Raw genomic sequence first — 22628 nt, forward strand, 5'->3', positions numbered from 1 at the left:
GACCCCGGCCCGCACCGCCCCCCCGTGCGAGAGGCGGCGGCGGCGGCGGCGGCGGTGGCTGCCGAGATTGGAATCCGCCTGCTGGCGCTTCGCGAGGGAGGAGGGAGGGAGGAGGAGGGAGGAGGAGGGCGGAGGAGGGAGGAGGAGGGCGGAGGAGGGCGGAGGGAGGAGGAGGAGAAGGGCGGGCAGGAAGGCTTGGGCTCCGGTGCGTCCGTCCGCGCGAGACGAGGATCGCACGGCCGCGCGAGGGGCGACCGGGCCGGGGCCGCTGCACGCCGAGGGCGGAGGCCGAGCCGGGCCCCTGCGCGCCCCGGCGGCTCGCCGCGCCCACCCCGCTCCGTGTCGAGGTCTGGAGCATGAGTTCCCCGGGGTCCGGGTGAGTTGGCTCGTCAGAGAGTGCGTGTGAGCGCGCGGCGAGGCCGCCACGGCGGGGAGGCCGGCGCGGGTCGGGGCGAAGTTTCGGAGGGAGCCGGGCGCGCGCGGGAGGCCCGAGCGGGGGCGGCCGGCCCGTTCTCCCGCGGGGTCCCCGCCGCCCCTCGGTGTCAGGCCGCGGCCGACTGGGCCCCGCGGAGACCCCGGCCCCGGGCCGCCCGATGTCGGGCCCTGGCTGCCCCCCGCAGCGTCCCCGCCGCCCGGCCCCTCTTTTGTTCCCATCCCGGCTTTCAGGCCGAGTTCGGGGAGCCGGTGTGGGCGAAAGCCGCCTCCAAGGACGCTTCTCGAAGCCTTAAATGGGAAAGGCGCTCACCTCCCTGGCCCAGGAGCGGCGATGTTGATATTTGTGATTTGTCTGTGTACGCTTCTGCAAAAAAAGAGAAAGTCTTTCGTGGGGCGGTAGAGCCGGGAGGAGTTGCAAGCCCCCCCTCAAAACTGGCCCGCGGGAGGGTGCCAGGTTCTCGGAGGTTCACCTGTTGTCCTGCGCTGCCTCCGCTGCCATGTCTGTTGTGATTCTGCACTTCAGTGTCTGAAAACTTTCTGCTGGATTGAGTGTAACCCATTTTTTCTCCTTCCAGACTCCTAGTGGAAAGGTTTGGCAAGAAAAAAATGTAGCTTGCGTCAGGGGAGAAAAAATGTGCTCTGTGTTAGGGTCTGGCGTTTTGTGACTTGTGCTCTTTCATGCTCGCGGATGTTTTAATTTGGTCAAAGTGCTGCAGGTTTTCTCTTTTGAACGGTGAGCAAACTGCTCTGAGTGCCTAGTACGAACTTGGCACGTTCACCTGTGTTACGTCATGTAATCCTTATGAGAACCCTGGTTGTTGGATTCCTCGTCTTTTAGACGAGGAAGCCGAGACGCAAAGAGGTTAAATAACTTGTCTAAGTGACCCCCTGGGATTTGAACCGAGGATTTTCCCTACTATTCAGAAGCTGTTAAAGTGAGGCATACGATGAATTTTTTTTTTTAAAAAAAATCTCTTTCTGCAAACACTTCTATGCTGAGGAGCACTTTTCAGTCACTCTTACTTGAAATGATCGCTATTTCGTTGCTTGAGTTGCAAACAACTCCTTGATTGTATTAACTTGTGAGAGGAGTTCAAGTCCGAATTAAAGTAGAATGTAACTTAATGCTTATCACTGTTTTCAGTGGTTGGAATAAAGTTTGTCAACCAGAATTATTTATTTAAACTTACAGCTAAAATACAGGCCGTTCTGAGCTAGATACGGGTTTACACAAGGCTGATTGAAATTTAGAATGCATTTTTAAAAGAACCAGTATTCTACTCCTGTTTTGGTTTTTTCCTCTTGACATTCTCCGTGGAGCTCGTTGCAAACTTCTACTTTCTTTACTTCTCCACACCCTTTAATGAAAAGACAGGGGCTTCCAGGGGGAGCTCCTTCCAGAACTTAGTGGATTCCTTCTATCATTTGCTTCTTTCCTTCCATCTCAGTGGAGGAATATTTTTTGTCCTTTTTGCTGGTTAACACCTCATTTTATTTTTCTCTTCTTGCCTACTTAATGGAGTATAAGTTATCCTCTCTTTTGTCTTAGGGTTCTTAAAGAACAAATGTGCTTAAGATTTCCTGCAGTCTACAAAAACCTTCCCTTGAGTCCGCTAACCCCTCAAGCTGTTTTGTTGCTGCTTTTCCTTTTCAAATCATATCAACATTAAAAAGAACCAGTTTTGTCTTTATAAAAAGAACACATGTTCGTTAAAAAAAAAATTGTAAAATAGACCAAATTGAAGTAAAATTAAAGTTCCGGCCTTCATAATCTCTTGATATTGCCACCAGTAATCTACTTACCTGCCTTTACTTCCTGGCCATCCATTCACTTCTTAACCCCTTGTTATCTGGATTTCACCTTCATGAAGGTCATCTATGACCTAATCAACACATTTAAGCCCCCTTTCTAAGTCTACCTGAGCTTTCTGTAGCATGTAACATCGACCTCTCTTTGAAATGCCTTTCCTTTTTTTTTTTTCCTGAGGAAGATTGTTCCTGAGCTAACATCTGTGCCAAGCTTCCTCTGTTTTGTACGTGCATTGCTGCCACAGTGTGGCTGACGAGTGGTGTAGGTCCGTGCCTGGGATCCGAACCCACAACCATGGGCCACCAAAGTGGAGCGTGTGGGACTTAACCACGACGCCGTGGGGCCGGCCCCAGAAATGCCTTTCCTTGGTTTTCGTTCATCTATCCATTTCTGTCAATGAATGCTTACTACATTTTAACACACCATGCAAGGCAGTAGGATGCGACCACAGATACGGCCCTTGCCCTCATGGAGCTTAAAGTCTAGTGGGAGAGACATATTGAAGAATGAATTCTATAATTGTGGTTATAATTAAAGTGCAGAGTATTCTGAGAGCTTAAAATGTGAACCTGACCTGGTGCTAGTGGTGCCGGGAGAATCTGAGGCCTTCTTAAAAATGTGACGTTGGAACCTGGGACAATTCTGAAGGGTGAGTAAGAATTAACTAGGTAAAAGAGGACTTCTGTGACATTATACTGACTTTGTACCTCTTTGTCCCTTTTCTGCTTTCTGTTCTTCTTTCTTCCCACTTAATTTAAGTGTTCTCCAAGTTTCACTCTTCAGATCACTTTTCTGTATATCTCTAGTCCATTGATATTATTATTCAGACCCTTCTGTCTGAGTATTCTCAAATCTCTATTCTTTATTTCTCTCCTGCACCCGAATGCTTGTTTTTCCAACTACTTTGTGTATATCTCTACCTGGTGGTTCTGGTTCAAAGTGAACTCCTCTTCCTTACGGGACATGTTTCCCTGGTGTTCCTTATTTCTGTTGATGTCATACCAAACCCAGACCTTTCTCCATTCAGTCACATTTTGCCTGTGGCTGACATCCGTTGATTCTACTTTGATGGTATTGTCACTCTTCTCTCTATCCCTGCTAACTCTGGTACAATTCTTCATACGTTAGTATCAAGGTTATAATAGACTCATAAAATGAGTTGGACAGCTTTCCTTCTTTTTCTCTTTTCAGGAGCTGTTTAGACTGGGCTTATCTTTTACTTGAGAGTTTGGCAGACCTCACCTATAAGACCGTTCAGGCTTAGATTTTTTTTCTGGAGAGGACTTCGAATAACATTTCAATTTATTTAATAGCTCTTGGTCTGTGTAGGTTTTCTATTTCTTGTGTGAATTTTAGTGTTTAATATTTTTTCCGGGAATTTATTTATTGATTTCAAATCTAGTGTTATTTGGATTTCACATAGTTCTTTTTCTTTTTTAACTTCTTTTATTTGATATACATTTTTATATATAATACACTATTATATATTGTATGTATATTTGATAAATTTTCCTTGTCAATCTTTTCTTTTTTTTTTTGCTAGCTGTTTCAGATTCTCATCCTACCTGGACTAATGTTATGTTCTTGCCTTTACCGTTATCCAGGTTACCTTATGCATTTCTGCCCAAATTAATCTTTTTTTTTGTTATAGCCACTTACTCCATCTCAAGCCCTTTTTATTTTTTTCTTTCTAAAATAAATTTTTTTTTGACTAAGTTAATTTGCAGCCCAGTTCTTGTCACTTCTCTACTCAGAAGTTTCCAGTGTCTTCTATTAATTGAAGTCCTTTATATGAGATTTGCCTCAGATTTACCTTATTCTTCTCTCCCACTATTTTTGCTTCCTGCAGATGTTCTTTTCCCCCCGCTCCTGCTGTTGCTTATACAGTTCCCTCTACCTGGACTGCAAATATGGCCAGCTGTCATATGGCCAAGTCCTACCTGGTCTTCAAGCCCCATTTCAAATTCCATGTCTTTCTGATCTTCCCCATTTTCTTCTTCTGGATGGAATTCCTTCTGAAGGGATTTTTTTAAGGCTCACTGAAGTTTTTTTATCTAATATTTCTTATTGCACTTACTTGTTTGTCTTTTTTTTTTTTTTTTTTTGTGAGGAAGATCAGCCCTAAACTAACATCTGTTGCCAATCCTCCCCTTTTTTGCTGAGGAAGACTGGCCCTGGGCTAACATCCGTGCCCATCTTCTACTTTATATGGGACGCCGCCACAGCATGGCTTAACAAGCGATGTGTCAGTGCGTGCCCGGGGTCCGAACCTGCGAACCCTGGCCCGCCACAGTGGAGTGCGCGCACTTAACTGCTTGCTCCACCGGGCCGGCCCCACGTTTGTCTTTTTTAAAAATCAACTTTGTTGAAGTATAATTTATATGTAAGTATATGTAATTTATATACTTCAACATATTTATATGCACACATGTTAAGTGTGCAGTTCTATGAGTCATTTGGTCTTCTATAGCGATTTTTGTACAAATATTAGGTCTGAGACTAGACAGCAGCCTGGGTCTGTAATTGACTTTGTTGCATATTAAAATGAATAAGTGGTGAAAGGCCCCTGTCTAACGTAGCAGTGGCTGGACATCAGTTCCAGTAGTACTGATCTGACTTTTGTATCTTGGGAGCAGGGAGCCATGGAGAGAAAGGAAAGTGGCTTCCCTCTCGGGCTAAATTTTGGACTAGAAAGACTTTATTTCTTCCCTCTTCCACCTTCTATTAGGGTTTATGCTTTTAGAATGCCTTTTTAATACCTCAAAGTCCCTATCGAGCAGGTCAGTCCGACTTTTAATGCTTATGACATTAAATGTTGAGTTGCATTGAATTACGTCAGTTATAAGATGTAGCATAATTTTATAGACCACTTATAAAGAAATATGCTTCTAGTTAATTTTGAGATGCCATTGATTGTAAGATGCACCCTAATTTTAGAGATGCTAAAATATGAAAAGTATGTGCCTTAGAACTGATAAATAGGGTTTCTGTCACTAATCAAAACTCCTATTCCTTTAGTGTAGATGTTGGGAAGAAGAATTTAAACCCACTTAAGTGAGAGTGACTTATAGCTCTACTGTTACTATGAAAAGTTATTTTTTAAGAGAGGATGCTTGTTAAACCTGTTTAACAAGTAAAATGTTTCAGGCAGTATAGAGAAATATTTATTGTTGGATTGGGTCTCCCACAACTAGATATGCCAATCTGTTTGTGAGGCACTTTGACTCCCAACTTTCATATTTTTTCCCCTTCATTTCTTTTGCTCATTTTCTGAACTCACAGGTTCTCGAAGAGCCAGTAATTTTCACAAAATGGCATGGACTGTGTAAGGTGGGGATTGTGGGAGAGATGTGTTAGCCAATTGTATGGGTTATTTTAAAGACAATATTTAGTATTTAAACATCATCATATATTTAGTTTTTAAAAAAGTAAATACAAAAATAATTGTAAATGTTTGGATATTTTACTAGATCATAGTTATAATGTGTATCAATTTTTATAGCCAGTATTTTAAAGGCTATTCTTAGAAAATAAAAACAAAGTGATGTGCTCAGAGATCCCCAGTAGTGTTTTTTTTTTTTTAATTTTTATTTTATTTATTTTTTTCCCCCAAAGCCCCAGTAGATAGTTGTATGTCATAGCTGCGCATCCTTCTAGTTGCTGTATGTGGGACGCGGCCTCAGCATGGCCAGAGAAGCGGTGCGTTGGTGCGCGCAGGGATCCGAACCCAGGCCGCCAGTAGCGGAGCGCGCTCACTTAACCGCTCAGCCACGGGGCCGGCCCAGCCCAGTAGTGTTTTTGAAGAGAGCCTAGTTAGAGTAGAGGCTTAAGGAGGTGAGATAATCAGTGGAATCCATCTCATGGAGGCCTCAGTGGGTCCCTAAACCAAGTTCATCCAGGCAGTTCAGTATGGAACTAATGAATAGACATTGAACAGGTAAGGAAATTATTCTTGAGTATCTTTTATTAAAAACAGGTGGATCTGAGCTACTCTGATATTGTGGACATTGTTACTCTTTTATACCTTTATGTTTCTGTTGAACCTTGTTTTCTTATGGTGTACAGTTGTTACACCACTAGTGACATCTGAAACAGAGGAGCTTCGCTATTGCTCTAGCTGTAGTCATTGCCTGTTGATTTAAGAAGGAGGATGGGGGTATGCCAAATGTCGGGGTAAAATAATCAGATATGTAGTTTAGGGAGATTAGTTACATAGTGGAGAATCAGTTTGAAGAAAGGAAGACTGAAGAGACTTGTAGGGAGGCTGTTTCATCTTGTTTCATCCATTTCTAGCTTGGAAACCTGGTAGTGTAGATGTGTGTTGTTGATTGAGATGAAAAATGTAGAGGGAGAGCTGATTTGTGGAGGAAAATATTTTAGTTTTGATCATATGGAGTTTGAGATGTCTCTGAAACAACCAAGTAGGGATTTCCACTTGGGATTTGCATGTGTGTGTCTGGAGTTTGACAGAGGTTTGGGCTAGATATAGACATGTGGGAGTGATTACTATATAGGTTGTGTATTCCAACAATGGGAGTTGGGTGGCTTTCTCAAGTGACTTCTGCTTGCAAGTGACAAACCCAACTCAAATTAGCTTAAAGAGGAAGAAGGCTCCCCCCCTCAAGTTTTTGAAAAGACTGGAAATAGGCATTGCTGGATCTGAGTGTTCAGATGATGTAATGGGGGGGGTCCTGTCTTCTCTGCCCTCCACTTTTTCGACCTCATTTTCAGGCGAGTACTTTTCATCTGGCGGAGGAGGACCATTGGCAACTCCAGGCTTATATGGGCCTTACTGCTGTGGATTTAAGAGGGGAAAAGGGCACCTCTTTCCTGGGTGCATAGTTTCTGTCTCATGGAGAGATTCTTACTGGGTCTACATGGAGTCTTGGGTACTTACCATTGTTGGCCGGTGCTGGCTTACGTGCCCACTGGAGCAGTCAGGGAGCCAGTTAAACAGTGGGACTGATAGTCTTCCTGGAATCATGTGAGATAGGGAAGTGTTTGTTTCCCCAAAGAGGATGGATCTGGGCAGGTGAACAACATAAATCCACTAACTTTTGGTTTTTAATCTTTTTAAGGTCATTTTTGAGTATCTGAAGAAAAATACACAAATATAACAATTTTGTGTATAATTTCATGGTTATGTTTTGGACCTCATATCAGGAACTCCTGGTATATATAGCAGAGAGCCCAGACCAGCCCTGGGAAACACCAGTTTAAGACTTAGATAAAGAAGATAGATGTTAAATAATTGCACGAATAATTATCTAATGATAGTTGTATTAAGATCTACAAAAGGAAAATGCAGGGAGCTTATAAGAGTGTAAGAAGGGAACCTGCTCTCTTTAAGGTGTAGGTGCTTTGGAAGGCTTTACTGAGAAAGCGGCCTACAGAACGAGATCTTAGACCAGGAAGGAGAGGGAGAATATTTCTGGAAGTATTCAGTACTTTTTAAAGCAAACGTTTTTTGAAATTACAAAAGCAGTGCATCTATTGTGGATAATTTTGGAAATATGAAAAATTATAAAGAAGCGGCAGAACACTTAAGTTTCGGCTTTGAACTTTTTATAATTTCCTTTTTTTTATTGAGGTAACATTGGTTTATAACGTTATATAGATTTCAGGTGTGCATCATAATTAGTCATAATTAGACTTCTGTGTAAATTACATTGTGTTCACCACCAAATGTCTAGTTTCCTTCCATCACCGTACAAATGACCCGTTACCTATTTTGCCCTCCCTCCACCTCCTCTCCTCTGGTAACCACCAATCTCTTCTCCATATCTGTGTGTGTGTTTGTTGGATCTCCGTTTCCTTATCTTAAAAAGTGAAACGGGGGGGGGGGCTCTCCTGGTGGCGTAGTGGTCAAGTTTGTGCGCTCTGCTTCGGTGGCCCAGGGTTCGCAGGTTTGGATCCCAGGCGCAGACATATGCGCCGCTTACCAAGCCATGCTGTGGCAGCGTCCCACATATAAAGTAGAGGAAGATGGGCATGGATGTCAACCCAGGGCCAATCTTCTTCAGCAAAAAGAGGAGGATTGGCAAGGGATGTTAGTTCAGGGCTAATCTTCCTCACCAAAAAAAAAAAAAAAAAAAAAGTGAAACGGACTTGGTGAATTTTAAGATCATTTTCTGCTGGAAAAAACCCACAAAATTCCATGACTTTAATGCAGAGCAGTGAGTTGCTGAAATTGCAGGTCATATAATGCTTTTGATCCTGATAGCATCACTGGATTTCTGACTTTTGGCTGAAAACTCACTCTTCCTGCCTTGGCAGTCATTGTAAGTAAAAAGGGAATGGCTTATGACCAGTGATGTTCTTCCATGCCCTGCTTTCTTATCTCCTTTTTTGAGCATTAATTTTTTTTCTTTAGCCTTTCGGTAAATTATCTGAAATGTTATGTGTGTAGGCTCTCAATTTTGAAGTTAACAAATCTGGAGGAGCCTTACATGGTTGTGATACTGTTTTATGTATGTGGAAGTCTGTAGGTGGTTTTCTTATAAACAATTAAAGTGTTTTTGTAATATATTTCAGGAGCATAAGATCTTGAGTGTCTTTTTTTAAAAAGTTAAATTTTTTTGTGAGGAAGATTGGCCCTGAGCTAACATGTGTTACCAATCTTCCTCTTTTTGCTTGAGGAAGATTGGCCCTGGGCTAACATCTGTGCCCACCTTCCTCTATTTTGTATGTGGGATGCTGCCACAGCATGGCTTGATGAGTGGTGTGTAGGTCCACACCCGGGATCCGAACCCACGAATTCCAGGCCACTGAAAGGGAGCATGCGAACTTAACCACTATGCCACTGGGCCGGCCCCTTGGGTGTCTTAAATTTGTATTTGATTAAGAATATTTTAGATTCCTGGCTAAAAGGAGCACCTGATAGGAAGTATTAAAGTAAAGGCTGTTAAATTTTGATGAAGTTCTTAAAACATATATTTTTCAAAAAATCATTTTAACATGTCATGAAATAAAAATATTTCAATGGTAACTATCCAGAAGGATCTTAAATATATGCCAAATCAACAAAGTACAGTTGCTTGATGGCAAGTTATTTTTTATATCTCCAGTAATCTTCCATGAAATATAGATGTTGGGAAAAAACATATTGAATTTATATGTGTATCTGAGTAAAGAAAAACAAGTTAGTCTTCCTAAAATAGTCCTTTAGTCATCATCCTTACTTGTTAAATATTTTTCTCTGGTTTCTTATTTGCTTACAAAATAAAATTCAAATTACTCATACTGGCCTTCTGCTCCAGCCTTGTCTGCTTTTTCTACCTCGTTCACTTCCTACTAATCTTTTATTAGCCTAAGTCACCTAAATATCCAATTCCCGGTTTGGGTTCAGAATCCTTAAACCTATACTGTCCACTGCAGAAGCCAATACTACATGTGGCTGTTGAACATTTGAAATGTGCCTAGTCTGAATTATGCACCAAATATTGAAGATAGTACCAAAAAAATAATGTAAAATATCTCATTGTGCTTTAAAAATATTGATTACATGTTGAAATGATACTGTTTTGAATATTTTTGATTAAGTAAATATATTATTAAAATTAATTTCACCTGATTCTTTTTACTTTTTTAATGTGGCGGCTAAAAAATTTTATTTATTTATTTTTCTTTTTTGTGAGGAAGATCAGCCCTGTGCTAATATCTGCCAATCCTCCTCTTTTTTTACTGAGGAAGACTGGCCCTGGGCTAACATCAGTGTCCATCTTCCTCCACTTTACATGGGACGCTCCACAGTATGGCTTGCCAAGCGGTGCGTCAGTACGTGCCCGGGATCCGAACCGGCGAACCCCGGGCCGCAGCAGCTGAGTGCGCTCACTTAACCGCTTGCGCCACTGGGCCGGCCCCTAAAAAATTTTAAATTATGCATTATATTGGACAGTGCTGCCTTTGAGTTTTCTTCCCGCTATTATTTGCTTATCAAAATGCTTCAAAATCTAGCGCAAATCTTATCTGTTCTATGAAGCCTTCTTCAGTGGTCCAAGCCTGAAGGTTAGCTTTTCTGCATCATTATTTGAAAGCAGTATTTTGGTGTTTCTTGTACCATCTACTAATATGTTAGATTTCTTCACTGCAAGGCTTCTCAGCTTTTAATATGGTCAAATTCCAATATAGTTTCCCTAACCGTATATTACCATAGAACCCTCATATCTTCTTTTTACAGAAGTTACACGTATTTGCAGTTGAAACTTTAGACAATACAGATGTGAAGTAGAAAGTGAGTCTTCTGTAATCCTACCCCCCAGCACAGATTACTACTGTTAAAAGTGTAGAGAGAAGTTTAATCTTTCTTCTTCATTGTCTTTCTCTTTCCTTCTCCCTCTTTCCAAAAATGAGGTGATAATGTGCATCCTTTTTTTTTTTTTTAACTTTGTTTTCACTGAATACATAGGAGGACTCTTTATGTCAGTAAATGTGAGTTCCTCTTTCTTTTTAGTAGCCAAGTAGTACTCTGTTTTATAAATATACCTTAATTTTACCAATCCCCAATTGATGAATGTTAGATTGTTTCCCAGTTGGTTTTTTTGCATTACAAACAATGCTGTGGTGCTTGTACATATCCTGTGAGTCTATTTTTATTTTATAGGATGAATTCTTTTTTTTTGAATAATTTTTATTTATTTATTTTATCCCCCCAAAGCCACAGTAGATAGTTGTATGTCATAGTTGCACATCCTTCTTCTTTTTTTTTTTTTTAATAATTTTATTTATTTATTTTTTTCCCCCAAAGCCCCAGTAGATAGCTGTATGTCATAGCCGCACATCCTTCTAGTTGCTGCATGTGGGACGCGGCCTCAGCATGGCCGGAGAAGCAGTGTGTCGGTGTGCGCCCGGGATCTGAACCCGGGCCGCCAGCAGCGGAGCTCACGCACTTAACCCACTAAGCCAAGGGGCCGGCCCTATAAGATGAATTCTTAAAAGTGCCTTGACTGTATGATAAGCCATGCAGATCTGATATAGTGCCAAACTGCTCTGCAAAATCTTCGTAACAATTCACATTCCAAGCAACAGTGTTTGAGTATGTTTCCCCCAAACACATAAAAGATCAGTTTATTTTACTCTTTGCCAGTTCGCCAGCTGAAGAAACAGCACTATAGTTTTAATCTGTTGTTCTTTGATTATGAGTAGGGTTGAGCAGGGTTTTATATGTATGTTGGCTCTTTGCATTTCTCTGTCCTTTTTTCTAATCTGTTTAGTTTTTTCTTATTCATTTGTAAGAACTCTTTTTTGGGGTATAGATATTAACTCTTTGGCATGTTACATTTGTTTTTTTATTTGTCATTTTTTTTTTTGTCATTTATTTTTAATTTTTGTTCATGATATACAAAAATTCCTTTGCTGTTGTAAGAGTATTAAAAAACAAAAAAATTTGGGGCCGGCCCAGGTGGCGCAAGCAGTTAAGTGCACGCACTCTGCTGCGGTGGCCCTGGGTTCACCAGTTCGGATCCCGGGTGCGCACTGGCGCACCGCTTGTTAATAAGCCATGCTGTGGCGGCATCCCATATAAAGTGGAGGAAGGTGGGCACGAATGTTAGCCCAGGACCAGTCTTCCTCAGCAAAAAAGGGGAGGATTGGTACTGGATGTTAGCTCAGGGCTGGTCTTCCTCACAAAAAAAAAAAATTTAAAAATGAAAGTTGTCTTATACTCTCAACTTATTCTTATACTCTCAACTTATTTTATAACCTCCTTGGTAGCTGACTTTTGTCCTAAAATATTTTGTTTTGTCAACAGTACTAATTCAGTACTTTGTACAAAGTAAATGTTCAGATATTTGAATGTGTTGATGGTGAAGGGGTCTAGAATATGCCACTGTGGCATAATAATTATTTTGAGCTGAAAGCATTTGAGAATAGGTCTTTTTTCTGACCTCTTTTATCTGCCTAGAAGCAAAGCCTATCAGAACTCAATTGTCAGAAATCCCCTCCCCAGAGTTTTGAAACCAGGGAAGATTTCCTCTTATCACTAGAGAGGAGAAGAAAGGAAAAGTGGGCACCACACCTAAACTGACATTGACAATAATAATGCTGTCTGTTAATCAAGTGGCTGGCATAGTTACTCTCATTGTGTTGATTAAGCCTTTGTTCTTCCTAAAGTTATTCATTGTTTCCTGTTCTTTCTTAACATCTTATCAGTTTGCATAGAGGATAGTTTGTGACTGGTTCCACTGGTCACATCATTGAGAAGAAACAATAAAAAAGGTCATTCAGTTAAGGTTAAGTAAGTAAACTCTTCATACAAAGAAGGTGCTAGTTTCTTAAAAGAATAAAGAAATATTAATCTGATTACAGTGACTTTCCCTTTATCTGGATTACGAATAACTAAAAAAGTTCATTAAAACTTGACATATTTATATGTTTAGTTGTCTACCTGTAGATTTATTGTATTCTGTACCTTCCTACTCTCTGTTTACTAGATTTGTGACCTTGCCCCACAGTAGTTAATCTTTCTAAGTTATTTCCTCATATGTGAAATGAGGGTGAGAACAGTCCTCTCACAGGGTTAGCTGTGAAGACTAAATGAAGGACTTGCAGTTAAGCACTGAACACTGTTCTTTCCTCATAGTAATGCTTAGTAAATGTTAGTGAAGATGAATATTTGTGTGAGAGAAATAAGTTGAGGTCAGTTTTACCTTTTTTTTTTTTTTTTTGTGAGGAAGGTTGGCCCTGTGCTAACATCTGCCAATCCGCCTCTTTTTTTTTTTTTTTTTTTTTTTTTGCCGAGGAAGACTGGCCCTGGGCTTACATCAGTGCCCATCTTCCTCCACTTTATATGGGACGCCGCCACAGCGTGGCTTGAGAAACAGTGCATCCAGGTGCGTGCCCGGGATCCGAACCGGTGAACCCCAGGCTGCTGCAGTGGAGCGCGCGCACTTAACCGCTTGCACCGCCGGGCCGGCCCCAAGGTCAGTTTTATCTTAAAAAGCAAATTTGAGGGCCGGCCCTGTGGCTTGGTGGTTAAGTGCGCGCGCTGCAATGCTGGTGGCCCGGGTTCGGATCCCGGGTGTGCATCGAGGCACCACTTCTCCGTCCATCCTGAGGCCGAGTCCCACATACAGCAACTAGAAGGATGTGCAGCTGTGACATACAACTATCTACTGGGGCTTTGGGGGGAAAACATTAAATAAATAAAATCTTTAAAAAAAAAAAAGCAAATTTGAATGGCTGAAATAGAGTCCTTGAAATCTGCTCTCAGGGACCCTTTTTGAGTACATAAGTATGTTATTTTTGTTCATATTATTAATATTAGCATTTGAATTTGCCAAGTACTTTATACCAACAGTACCGGCAAATTGACATCGATTTGCTTGCCTTTTCTGTTCTGTATGTCAAGGATCTGGGGCTAATGAGGGTTAGTTGTCTCACCAAGGTCAAAAAAGTAAGACTAAAAAGTAAGTAGATCAGACTTTTCCTAGTTATCTCAGAGTGGGAACTAGGACCTCAGAGTTAAGTGTAAAGTGAAATCAAGGACTCCACATTCTAAAGAAAGCTCCAAGCACTTAGTGGCCTGAATCCTTTCCAAGGTTTATGAAGATGTGACAGACACCCATCAGAAGATGGAGAGGAGGGGAATTGTGCACAGTAGTCACTGCAGTGGCTAGTTTGCCAAGAGGGTAGTGCTATAGTTTTGCCCCCTTCTTCCTCCCTTGGGATGGCCTTCCCTTAGAAGCTTAGTGTGGGGAGGTCTAAGAGAACCAGTCCTGAAGGTTAACTCACTTTTTAGTGAGGTGGAACATCTCATGACCTAGATGATAGTCATTATGTGGCTGATTGGTTTGTCTGTGCCTATTTGAGCAAGTGATAGAGAAAATTGGAGAGAAATCTCAGTATGGAGAGAGGGGTTGGCAGTGGAGTGGCCTGTATTTGTTTTGAATTTATGTTAGTTCAAGTGAATAAGGCAGAAGGTAACCAGGCTGCAGCCATCTTGCCAGGGCTGGCTCTTCTGGAGGGCGAAGCAAAAGTAGTTAGAAGAGGTTGAGCTGAAGCGGATCTTTAGATAAGGAAATGTGCCGTGAGTAAGAGCCCCTCACCCTTCAGTCACCAAAGGGCTCCGGCTTGTCCCCAGAAGAAGAGCCATCATTTGGCTGTCTGTGATACAGACAGTATAGTCAGTGTTAGCTAGGGAAGTGGCGACAACCACAGAAGACTACAAAAGTGCTCAGATGTTGACTGTTTATTCTGTTCTCCACCATCCCCCTCCCCCTATAGATCAGGCCACACCCCTTCTCTGGTTGAACTTTCTTGGACCTTGGCCAAGCCTGAGTTTGGGGAGAAAGGAGATGATTGTAAGATTAAAGATTAAAATTTTAAACAGCAGTAAATTGGACTGGACTTGTTAATAACTGAAAGCTACTGGAAAGCTCTAGGAACTGTTCCAGATGTCATTAAGGGGTAGGAAAGGGAAATCGGACCAACAATAGTTGGGGGTAGAAATTGGAGAAAAATAAAGCCTTTTCTCATGGTTGTACCAATTTCAGACCTTTATTAAAGTTATATAAGTATCAACTTAAGTTCCTATTAAAGCCCCTCTGACACCAGAGCCCATTCTTTTCTCCATATAAAGCTTTTAAAGTATATACATGACCTTTTGATCTTCTTAATGGTTCTGTTTCAAGGGCATTCCAGTTCTGCTCAATAATAATTTTAGCATTAAGCATATTCTATTTAATTCTAACGATGTGAAATTTATAAACTGTATGGTATGATAACCTTTTTTATTGGAACATTAAGTAAAATATTTTATTCTTTAGTTTTAATGGAGTTGTTGGAGTTGATCAAACCTTTGGAACATTAAATAAAATAAAAAGCTCTCACTAAAAAGCACTAGTTTAATATATTTTACTTAGTATAGGAGATTTTGAGTTTATGAAGTTTTAAATTAATTTTCAGCTATTATTCACATAGAAAAGGTGTGTGTTTTAATTTAAGTAATACAGAGCAATAAACTGTAAGATTGAGCTGGATTAGATAATACTTAACTTGTGTGTGGCCCTATTTTAAGTATTTTATACTTATTAATCCATAGAAATATTCTGTGGTATAGGTGCTGGTATCAGTTCCCTTTTACACGTGAAGAAGATGAGGCTGCACAGGTTCAATCACTTGTCAAGGGTGGCACAGCTAGAAAGTGGCAGAGCGGGGAGTCAGACCTAGCTAGTCTGACTCGAGAGTCCATGCTCTTAACCACAGACTTATATTTGTTCTCAAATGGAGTAGGATAAATTTTTTTTTTTTTTTGTGAGGAAGATCAGCCCTGAGCTAACATCCATGCCAATCCTTCTCTTTTTGCTGAGGAAGACTGGCCCTGGGCTAACATCTGTGCCCATCTTCCTCTGCTTTATATGGGACGCAACCACAGCATGGCTTGAGAAGCGGTGCATAGGTCTGTTCGTGGGATGTAACCTGTGAACCCCAGGCCGCCAAAGCGGAGCGCGCAACTTAACCACTATGCCACCGGGCTGGCCCCCGGTTTTGCTTTATTTTTGCCTACTTTTATTCCCTGTTCTCCACATAGAGTAGAGGGGTTTGCCTGTGTTTGTTGTAGTGTTACCTGAGGTACCTGGTAAGACATATCTCCACTCAAGGTCTGAATATAGATAATTTGATGGGTTAAGTTTGATTGGCTTTTAACAATTAACTCCTACTTCTCTTTTTAATATTTAAAATTTGTTAGAAACTTTTCATGGGTAACTTTTTGATTGATATTCTTTGACTTGCCTGATGTTTCCTTTGCATCATAGAGAAAAGAATATAAGATCAGAGGAATACACTGCTTTTTAAACATGTGTCCAGAACGCTTTCTGTCAATATTTTTAAAATTAGTGCTCTATGATATATCTCATTTCTGAGATACATATAAGTTTAATTGTTGATGATGATCACACAACCTTTTTTTCACAGCTTTACCATGGCTGTTACTCTTAAAGTAGTTGAAATTGAGTAGATATTTTCATAATATAATTATGTTATTTGTATTGTTTCTTAGAATACATTTAAAATCTACCCTGTGAGAGAACAGGAAGAAAAAAGGATAAAAACTACTGCCACATCAATTGAAAATGAAAGGGATTAAAGTCATCTAGGGGGCAGTTTTTAGAGTCAAATAGGTTGAGAAATGAAACCTGATTTTTACCCATTAATGATGCTGAGACTGTCCTCTGGAATATTATTAAATTGCTTATGTTGTTCCATAAAAATTATCTAAAGATAATTGGTTATGGCATGTAGACATTTAAAAATAATCCCTTTCCTTGCAGGTTTCTCTTCAAAACAGAATAAAAACCTTCTTTGCCTCCTGATTACAAAAGTAATACTCACTGAACAAATTTAAAACACAGAAAAGCCCCGAGAAAAAGCCCCGAGAAAAAAGTAAAAAATCCCTCATGTTCATACTACTCAAAGATAGCATCTGTAAGCATTTAGACATACACACGTAAGTTAAAAAAAAAAAGCTTACTAAATGTTTTTACCATAACTTAAGAATTTGAGCACATTAGGTGAGTAAAGCTGAAATTTTGTTCATTCATTAAACCTGAATCTCTCTGAACCTGAAATGTAAGAAACTTAGAATTTAGGGGGCAGGGAGGGGAGTTACCTAAATAAAAACAGAAAGTTTTGGGGCTTTGGCTGTCTTTTTCTAGTTATCGGGTCATCTTTTTTTTCTGTATATTCTCCCTTTTTCAGCTTTGCAACTTTTAAGCTTTAAAAAAAATTTAAGATGTTTCAAATATGATGTGTTTTTCTGTAATAATGGACTAAAATAGAATAAGATGTGAAGAGGTAGAACCTAAACTGAGGGAGGTCAAAAACCATATGGAAATAGAAAATCCAAAACCTCTAGCAGAATGAAGCTAGAGAGAATGGAATCTCAACACTGAAATGATACATCTGCTACGCAGCTGTGCATCCTTTATTCAGTTTCTGCCACAGAAACAGCAAAAGAAACTCTGAAAGGAAAACCTATCCTAAATAGACTGAACATATATTCTTATCACTAATCATGACATGTACATTTTTAGTTATACAGTGTGTATTTAATTCATCTTTAAATGAATTGTTCCTCTTTTCTAGAAGTTATAAAAATTCTTTTCTAAAAATAATAGATCACTTTTTTTGGGTTAAATTTAGTTTCAATTTTAAGATATAGATTTATTTATAAGATATAATTAATTATGCACTGACTCGATATTTTATTAAATTACAGATCGGGGCTTTTCAGTGATACTAAAAGAGTGTGATGCTGTTGTAGATTTGTCATTTCCTTTTTGTCAGTATTCAAGGATATGTGACGCCTTATTGTTCTGCCCTTCAAAAATCACCTCTTCTGAATTTGTTTAAACAAATAATCAGGCACTTTAAAATAGTTGAAATTTAAGAAGGGAAAGGCAAAAAAAAGCTTTTACTCTATTTTATTTAGTCCTAGGATGCTTTGTAATTACTAACATTTGTATAGCTTTTATAGCTTACAAAGCACTTTCATATCCATTATCTCCTGTGATTTTCATTGTCTTGCTAACATTTTTTTTCTCTTAACTTGAAAATTAAGACAGAGCACTGTCAATTCAGTCAGTGATTATAGAATGCTCTTTAGTTTTTCCTTACCATAAAGTTAATACATACTCAGGATTCAGAAAACATGAAAAGTAGAACAAAAAGGGAAAACATCCCTAGCATCTCATAATAACCATAGTTAACATTTAGTATAATTCTTTGTTTTTTTGTGTGTGTGTTTTTTTTCTGTGAGGAAGATCAGCCCTGAGCTAACATCCATGCCAATCCTCCTCTTTTTGCTGAGGAAGACTGGCCCTGGGCTAACATCTGTGCCCATCTTCCTCCACTTTATATGGGACGCCGCGACACCACAGCCTGACAAGGGGTGCCTCGGTGCGCGCCCGGGATCCTAACCCTGGGATCCTAACCCTGGGCCGCCAGCAGTGGAGCGTGCGCACTTAACTGCTACACCACAGGGCCGGCCCCTAGTATAATTCTCTTTAATCTTCTTTTTCCATTAATATTTTTTGCATAATTTACCCTGATGCTGATGGCAATATTTGTGTCCTTTAAAATTCAGTTCGTAAACATTTCTGATAAGAAAAAAATTCTTAACCATTTTTGGGGCACCGTTTCAGTAAAATTTTTTTCCACCTGAGAAGGGAAGACACTTTAACCTGGGATCATTTTACATATATGTGTGTGTACATACATATACACACACATATATATATGTACATACAGATATATACACACACGTATGTGGTGGTTATATGTATATTGTATATATAATATATCCAGAAAGAAATATATCAAGAAATAATATCCTTTTTAATTTCCCCTCCCCAAAGCCCCAGTGTGTGGTTGTATATCTAGTTGTAAGTCCTTCTAGTTCTTCTATATGAGCCGCCGCCACAGCATGGCATCTGACAGATGGGTTGTGTGGTACCGCGACTGGGAAATGAACCTGGGCTGCTGAAGCAGAGTGCGCTGAACTTGAACCACTAGGCCATCAGGGTTGGCTCAGAAATAACGTCTTGAGAGATGAGTTTCATTGGTGAACGTAAGATATGTGCCTTAGTCACGTGCCCTAGGTATGTAGGTAGAGATAATAGTGGTTAAGAGCATGAAATCTGCTTGGGTTTAAATCCCAGCTCTGCTTCTTCCTAGCTATGCAATGAGCAGTTTTGGCAAATTGATTAACATCTCTTGTGTCTGTTTCCTCATCTGTAAAGTGGGAATAGTGGTTCCTACTTCATGGAGTGGTTGTAAGTTTATATTTACCAAAATATAAATATATGTTTTTTATATCTTAAAACCATAACTGACCCATAGTAAGCACTTTCTAAGCTATCTAAAATTTTAGATCGGGGACCGTAATCACTGACTGCTTGCTGATTGAATTAGCAGACAAAAAATTAGTAAGGATATAGAAAATCAAACAATACAATGAAAAACTTAATTAATACATATGGAATTCCACACCCAATAAGGGTAAAATATGACCCATTTTGCTGGGTCATAAAGCAAGCCTCAGCAAATATGAAAGGATTGAAATCATTCACAGTATCCTCTGACCATAGTGGAATTAAGTTAGAAATCAATAACAAAAGATAATGAGGAAATCTTTAAAATTAAGCAGTACACTTCTAAATAATCCATGGATCAAATAAGAAGTTACAAAGGAATTAGAAATTATTTTGGATTCAATAATAACGGAAATACATGTCATATCAAAATTTGGGATACAGTTAATTCTATATTTAGAGGAAATGTAGCTTTAAAAATATCTATTAGAAAAGTAGAAAGGCTAAAACTCAGTAATTTAAGTGTCTACCTCAAGAAATTGAAATGATTGGGGTTTCCTGTTTCTCAATTTTGATTGGATGGAATGTGGGGGAATTTCAGTTTTATGTTTTACACAAATTCCTTTTTTAATAAGACAGGAGGAAAGGTATGATTGATCAAAATAGGTTACTTTGTTTTCTTACTGGCCTGTTTGAACTCCGTCTCTCCCCAAAGCTTGATTCCTAGTTTACTTGGTTCTAGGAGGCTTTCTCTCAGTACGCTTTATGAAAACCTCCCAGTTTCTTGGCCCTTCCATGGAACCCCTAACTTTTCTAAGGAGAAAGAGACAAACTTTGTGAGGAAGCAGAGACAAGAACTCTGAGATGATCAGTTTTAGTCTTGGTAATTATTTCTAAGTCTTTAAGACTTGGAAAGTATAATTTAACTTGGTAAGTATGTAATGAGCACCTGCTACAGACCAGAGACTGTCCCGATGTGGTTATATCATCGTGAATAAGATAGCCCTGCTTCTGCTCTCACGGAGCTCGTGCTTTAGATGGGGAGACCAGCCCCCAGAAAACACAAACCCACCCAGTTATGTGATTACAATGTGGTATTGGTGCTGGGAAGGAAAATGTAGAGGACAGGGAGAGAGTGGATAATAGAGGACCTAAGCTTATTTAGGTTGAGAATATGGTGTGAGATATGTAAAAAACTGATTGCAATAAAGTCGGGAAATAGACCCATGGAGAATCATGGAGGTATATATATATATTTTTTTTGTGTGTGAGGAAGATCAGCCCTGAGCTAACATCTGTTGCCCATCCTCCTCTTTTTTTGCTGAGGAAGGTTGGCCCTGAGCTAATATCCGTACCCATCTTCCTCCACTTTAGATGGGATGCCACCACAGCATGGCTTGACAAGCGGTGCATCGCTGCGCACCCGGGATCCAAACCTGTGAACCCTGGGCCACTGAAGCGGAGCGTGCGCACTTAACTGCTTGCACCACCGGGCCAGCCCCATGGAGGTATATTTTTAAAAGATGAGGGAATACATTTTGTTTTTTGTGAGGAAGATCAGCCCTGAGCTAATATCCATGCCAATCCTCCTCTTTTTGCTGAGGAAGACTGGCCCTGAGCTAGCATCCATGCCCATCTTCCTCCACTTTATATGGGACACCGCCACAGCATGGCCTGACAAGCGGTGTGTGCCCCCGATCCGAACCCAGGCTGTCAGCAGTGGAGTGTGCGCCCTTAACCACCACGCCATGGGGTCGGCCCCGGGGAATAAATTTGTAAATGTGTTACCTTGATTGATTTAAATAGTCCAGAGGCCTGAGTAATTATGCTTAATCCAGTACTAACGAGCTGGATAGTCATATTCAGGACATGCTGTAGGTCTTAGTTCTCTGTTCTGTGGAATGAAAGTGGTTAGGACTAGCTTAGATAACAGCTGAATTTCTAGTGCTCAAGTGCTAATTCCGTTGAAACTTTTATTAGCACTTTAAAGAGTATTTTTCTTCTGATTGTGAAAATAATATATATTATTTTTAGAAAAATTTGGAGACCATAGAAAAGAAAGACCCTCTCCTCCAAATTTCATTTGTAGTAGAGATGTCAGTTTTGTTATATATTCTGTCTTAGAGAATTTGACCTCCACACAGCTCTGGGAGGTGTTAACAGGGCAATATTAATTAGGATACGCTAAATTATACCTCATTCATGAAGAAAGTCCTCAAATTTGAGTCGCTTGACAGAGCAAAAAGTTTATTTCTCGCTCGATGTCCAACTTGGATCAAGTAGGCAGTTGAGATAAAGACTGTCAGAGGCTCTACCATCTTGTAGCTGTACCTCTGGAACACGTGGCTTTCCTGGCCGCTGTGTAAGGGAATAAACATTGGAGGGTCTTGTAACCAACAATTACGTAGCTTCAACAATCAGAACTAGTCATTCGGCCTTACTTAACTGCAAGGGTATAGAGGAGTGTAGTTCTTCCATGTTCCAGAAGTAGAGGAGACCTGGCTAGGGGTGAGCTTTAAAAAGTCTTTGCAACAACGACCTTGCTTTTCCTGGCTGTAGTTGCGTAGAGGGACGATGGACCCTAGATCCAAGTGGGGCTGGCTGGATTATTTTGCCTAGGAATTTGCTTTTGGGTCACTGGAGACTGGAGTTAGCATTGGAGTGCTCAGGCCATTAGACTCAGAGGCTTTGCTCCCAGTCAGGGATGGTGGGATTCAAGTAGCCAAGTAATCAGAAGCTGATCTATAGAGAGAAGAATGAATCAGATGCATTTTAGAAATAAGAGATTGTGTAGCTTTGGGGAGAAAAAATAACTCTGTTGGAGTTCAGTGGCTTTCCATTTCTCAGTTCTAGATCCTTGATGAAGACTGGCTATAGTTCCTACACATAGATTTCTTGAGAATATATATGCTTTCCCAACACATGGAATATTCACAAAAAGTGAGCATATTTTATGCCACAGAAAAAATTAGATTTACAGAAAGCAGAAATTAAATAGAATTATATTTATATTTTCTGATCACAGTGCAACAGAAATTAACAGCAGTAGGATGCTCCCCCCCCCAAAAAAAAAACATACAGAAAAAATAAAAACGTAAATCCAAAACAAAAACACCTACCTACTTTGGGGGAGGAGAAGAGACATTGTGGCTTAAGGTGACAATCGTAACTGAAGTCACACGATTCAGAAGTTAATTACAGTGAAAGCACTATATATCAATGTAGCCAAGGTAAAACTTTATGGGAAATTCATAGCAATTAAATATTAATTAATAAACAAGATGAAAGCTGAATGAACAAGGTATTCAATTCAAGCTGATTAAAAAAAACCCAAAATCCAAATGAAATAGAATGAAGGAATTAATAAATATAAAATTGTAAGTTAATGAAAAACAAAACTCTTGATCAGTAATATCAAAAGCTGGCAGAGTCTGGGCAAGTCTGATTAAGAAGAAAACAAGCTAGGAGCAAACATTAAAAACAAGCTAGGGGGCCGGCCCCGTGGCTTAGCGGTTAAGTGCGCGCGCTCCGCTGCTGGCGGTCCGGGTTCAGGTCCCGGGCGCGCACCGACA

General features: G+C 40.2%; 1 protein-coding gene across 6 annotated transcripts in view; it reads left to right on the top strand.

The window, feature by feature from the left end:
• Positions 1-213: 213 nt before the first annotated feature.
• Positions 214-22628, top strand: part of BMPR1A (bone morphogenetic protein receptor type 1A) — a 152043-nt gene continuing 129628 nt past the window's right edge. For 4 of the 6 annotated variants that reach the window (XM_087431807.1, XM_087431806.1, XM_087431803.1 and 1 more), the window contains exon 1: positions 214-376. The gene's annotated coding sequence lies outside the window, so the exon portion shown is untranslated. The remainder of the gene's footprint in view (positions 377-22628) is intronic. The other 2 variants (XM_087431805.1, XM_087431809.1) reach the window with 2 other exon arrangements.

This window comes from Ceratotherium simum, chromosome 6, assembly GCF_057802395.1.
Source record: "Ceratotherium simum simum isolate JZ-2026a chromosome 6, ASM5780239v1, whole genome shotgun sequence".
Classification (NCBI taxonomy): Eukaryota; Metazoa; Chordata; class Mammalia; order Perissodactyla; family Rhinocerotidae; genus Ceratotherium; species Ceratotherium simum.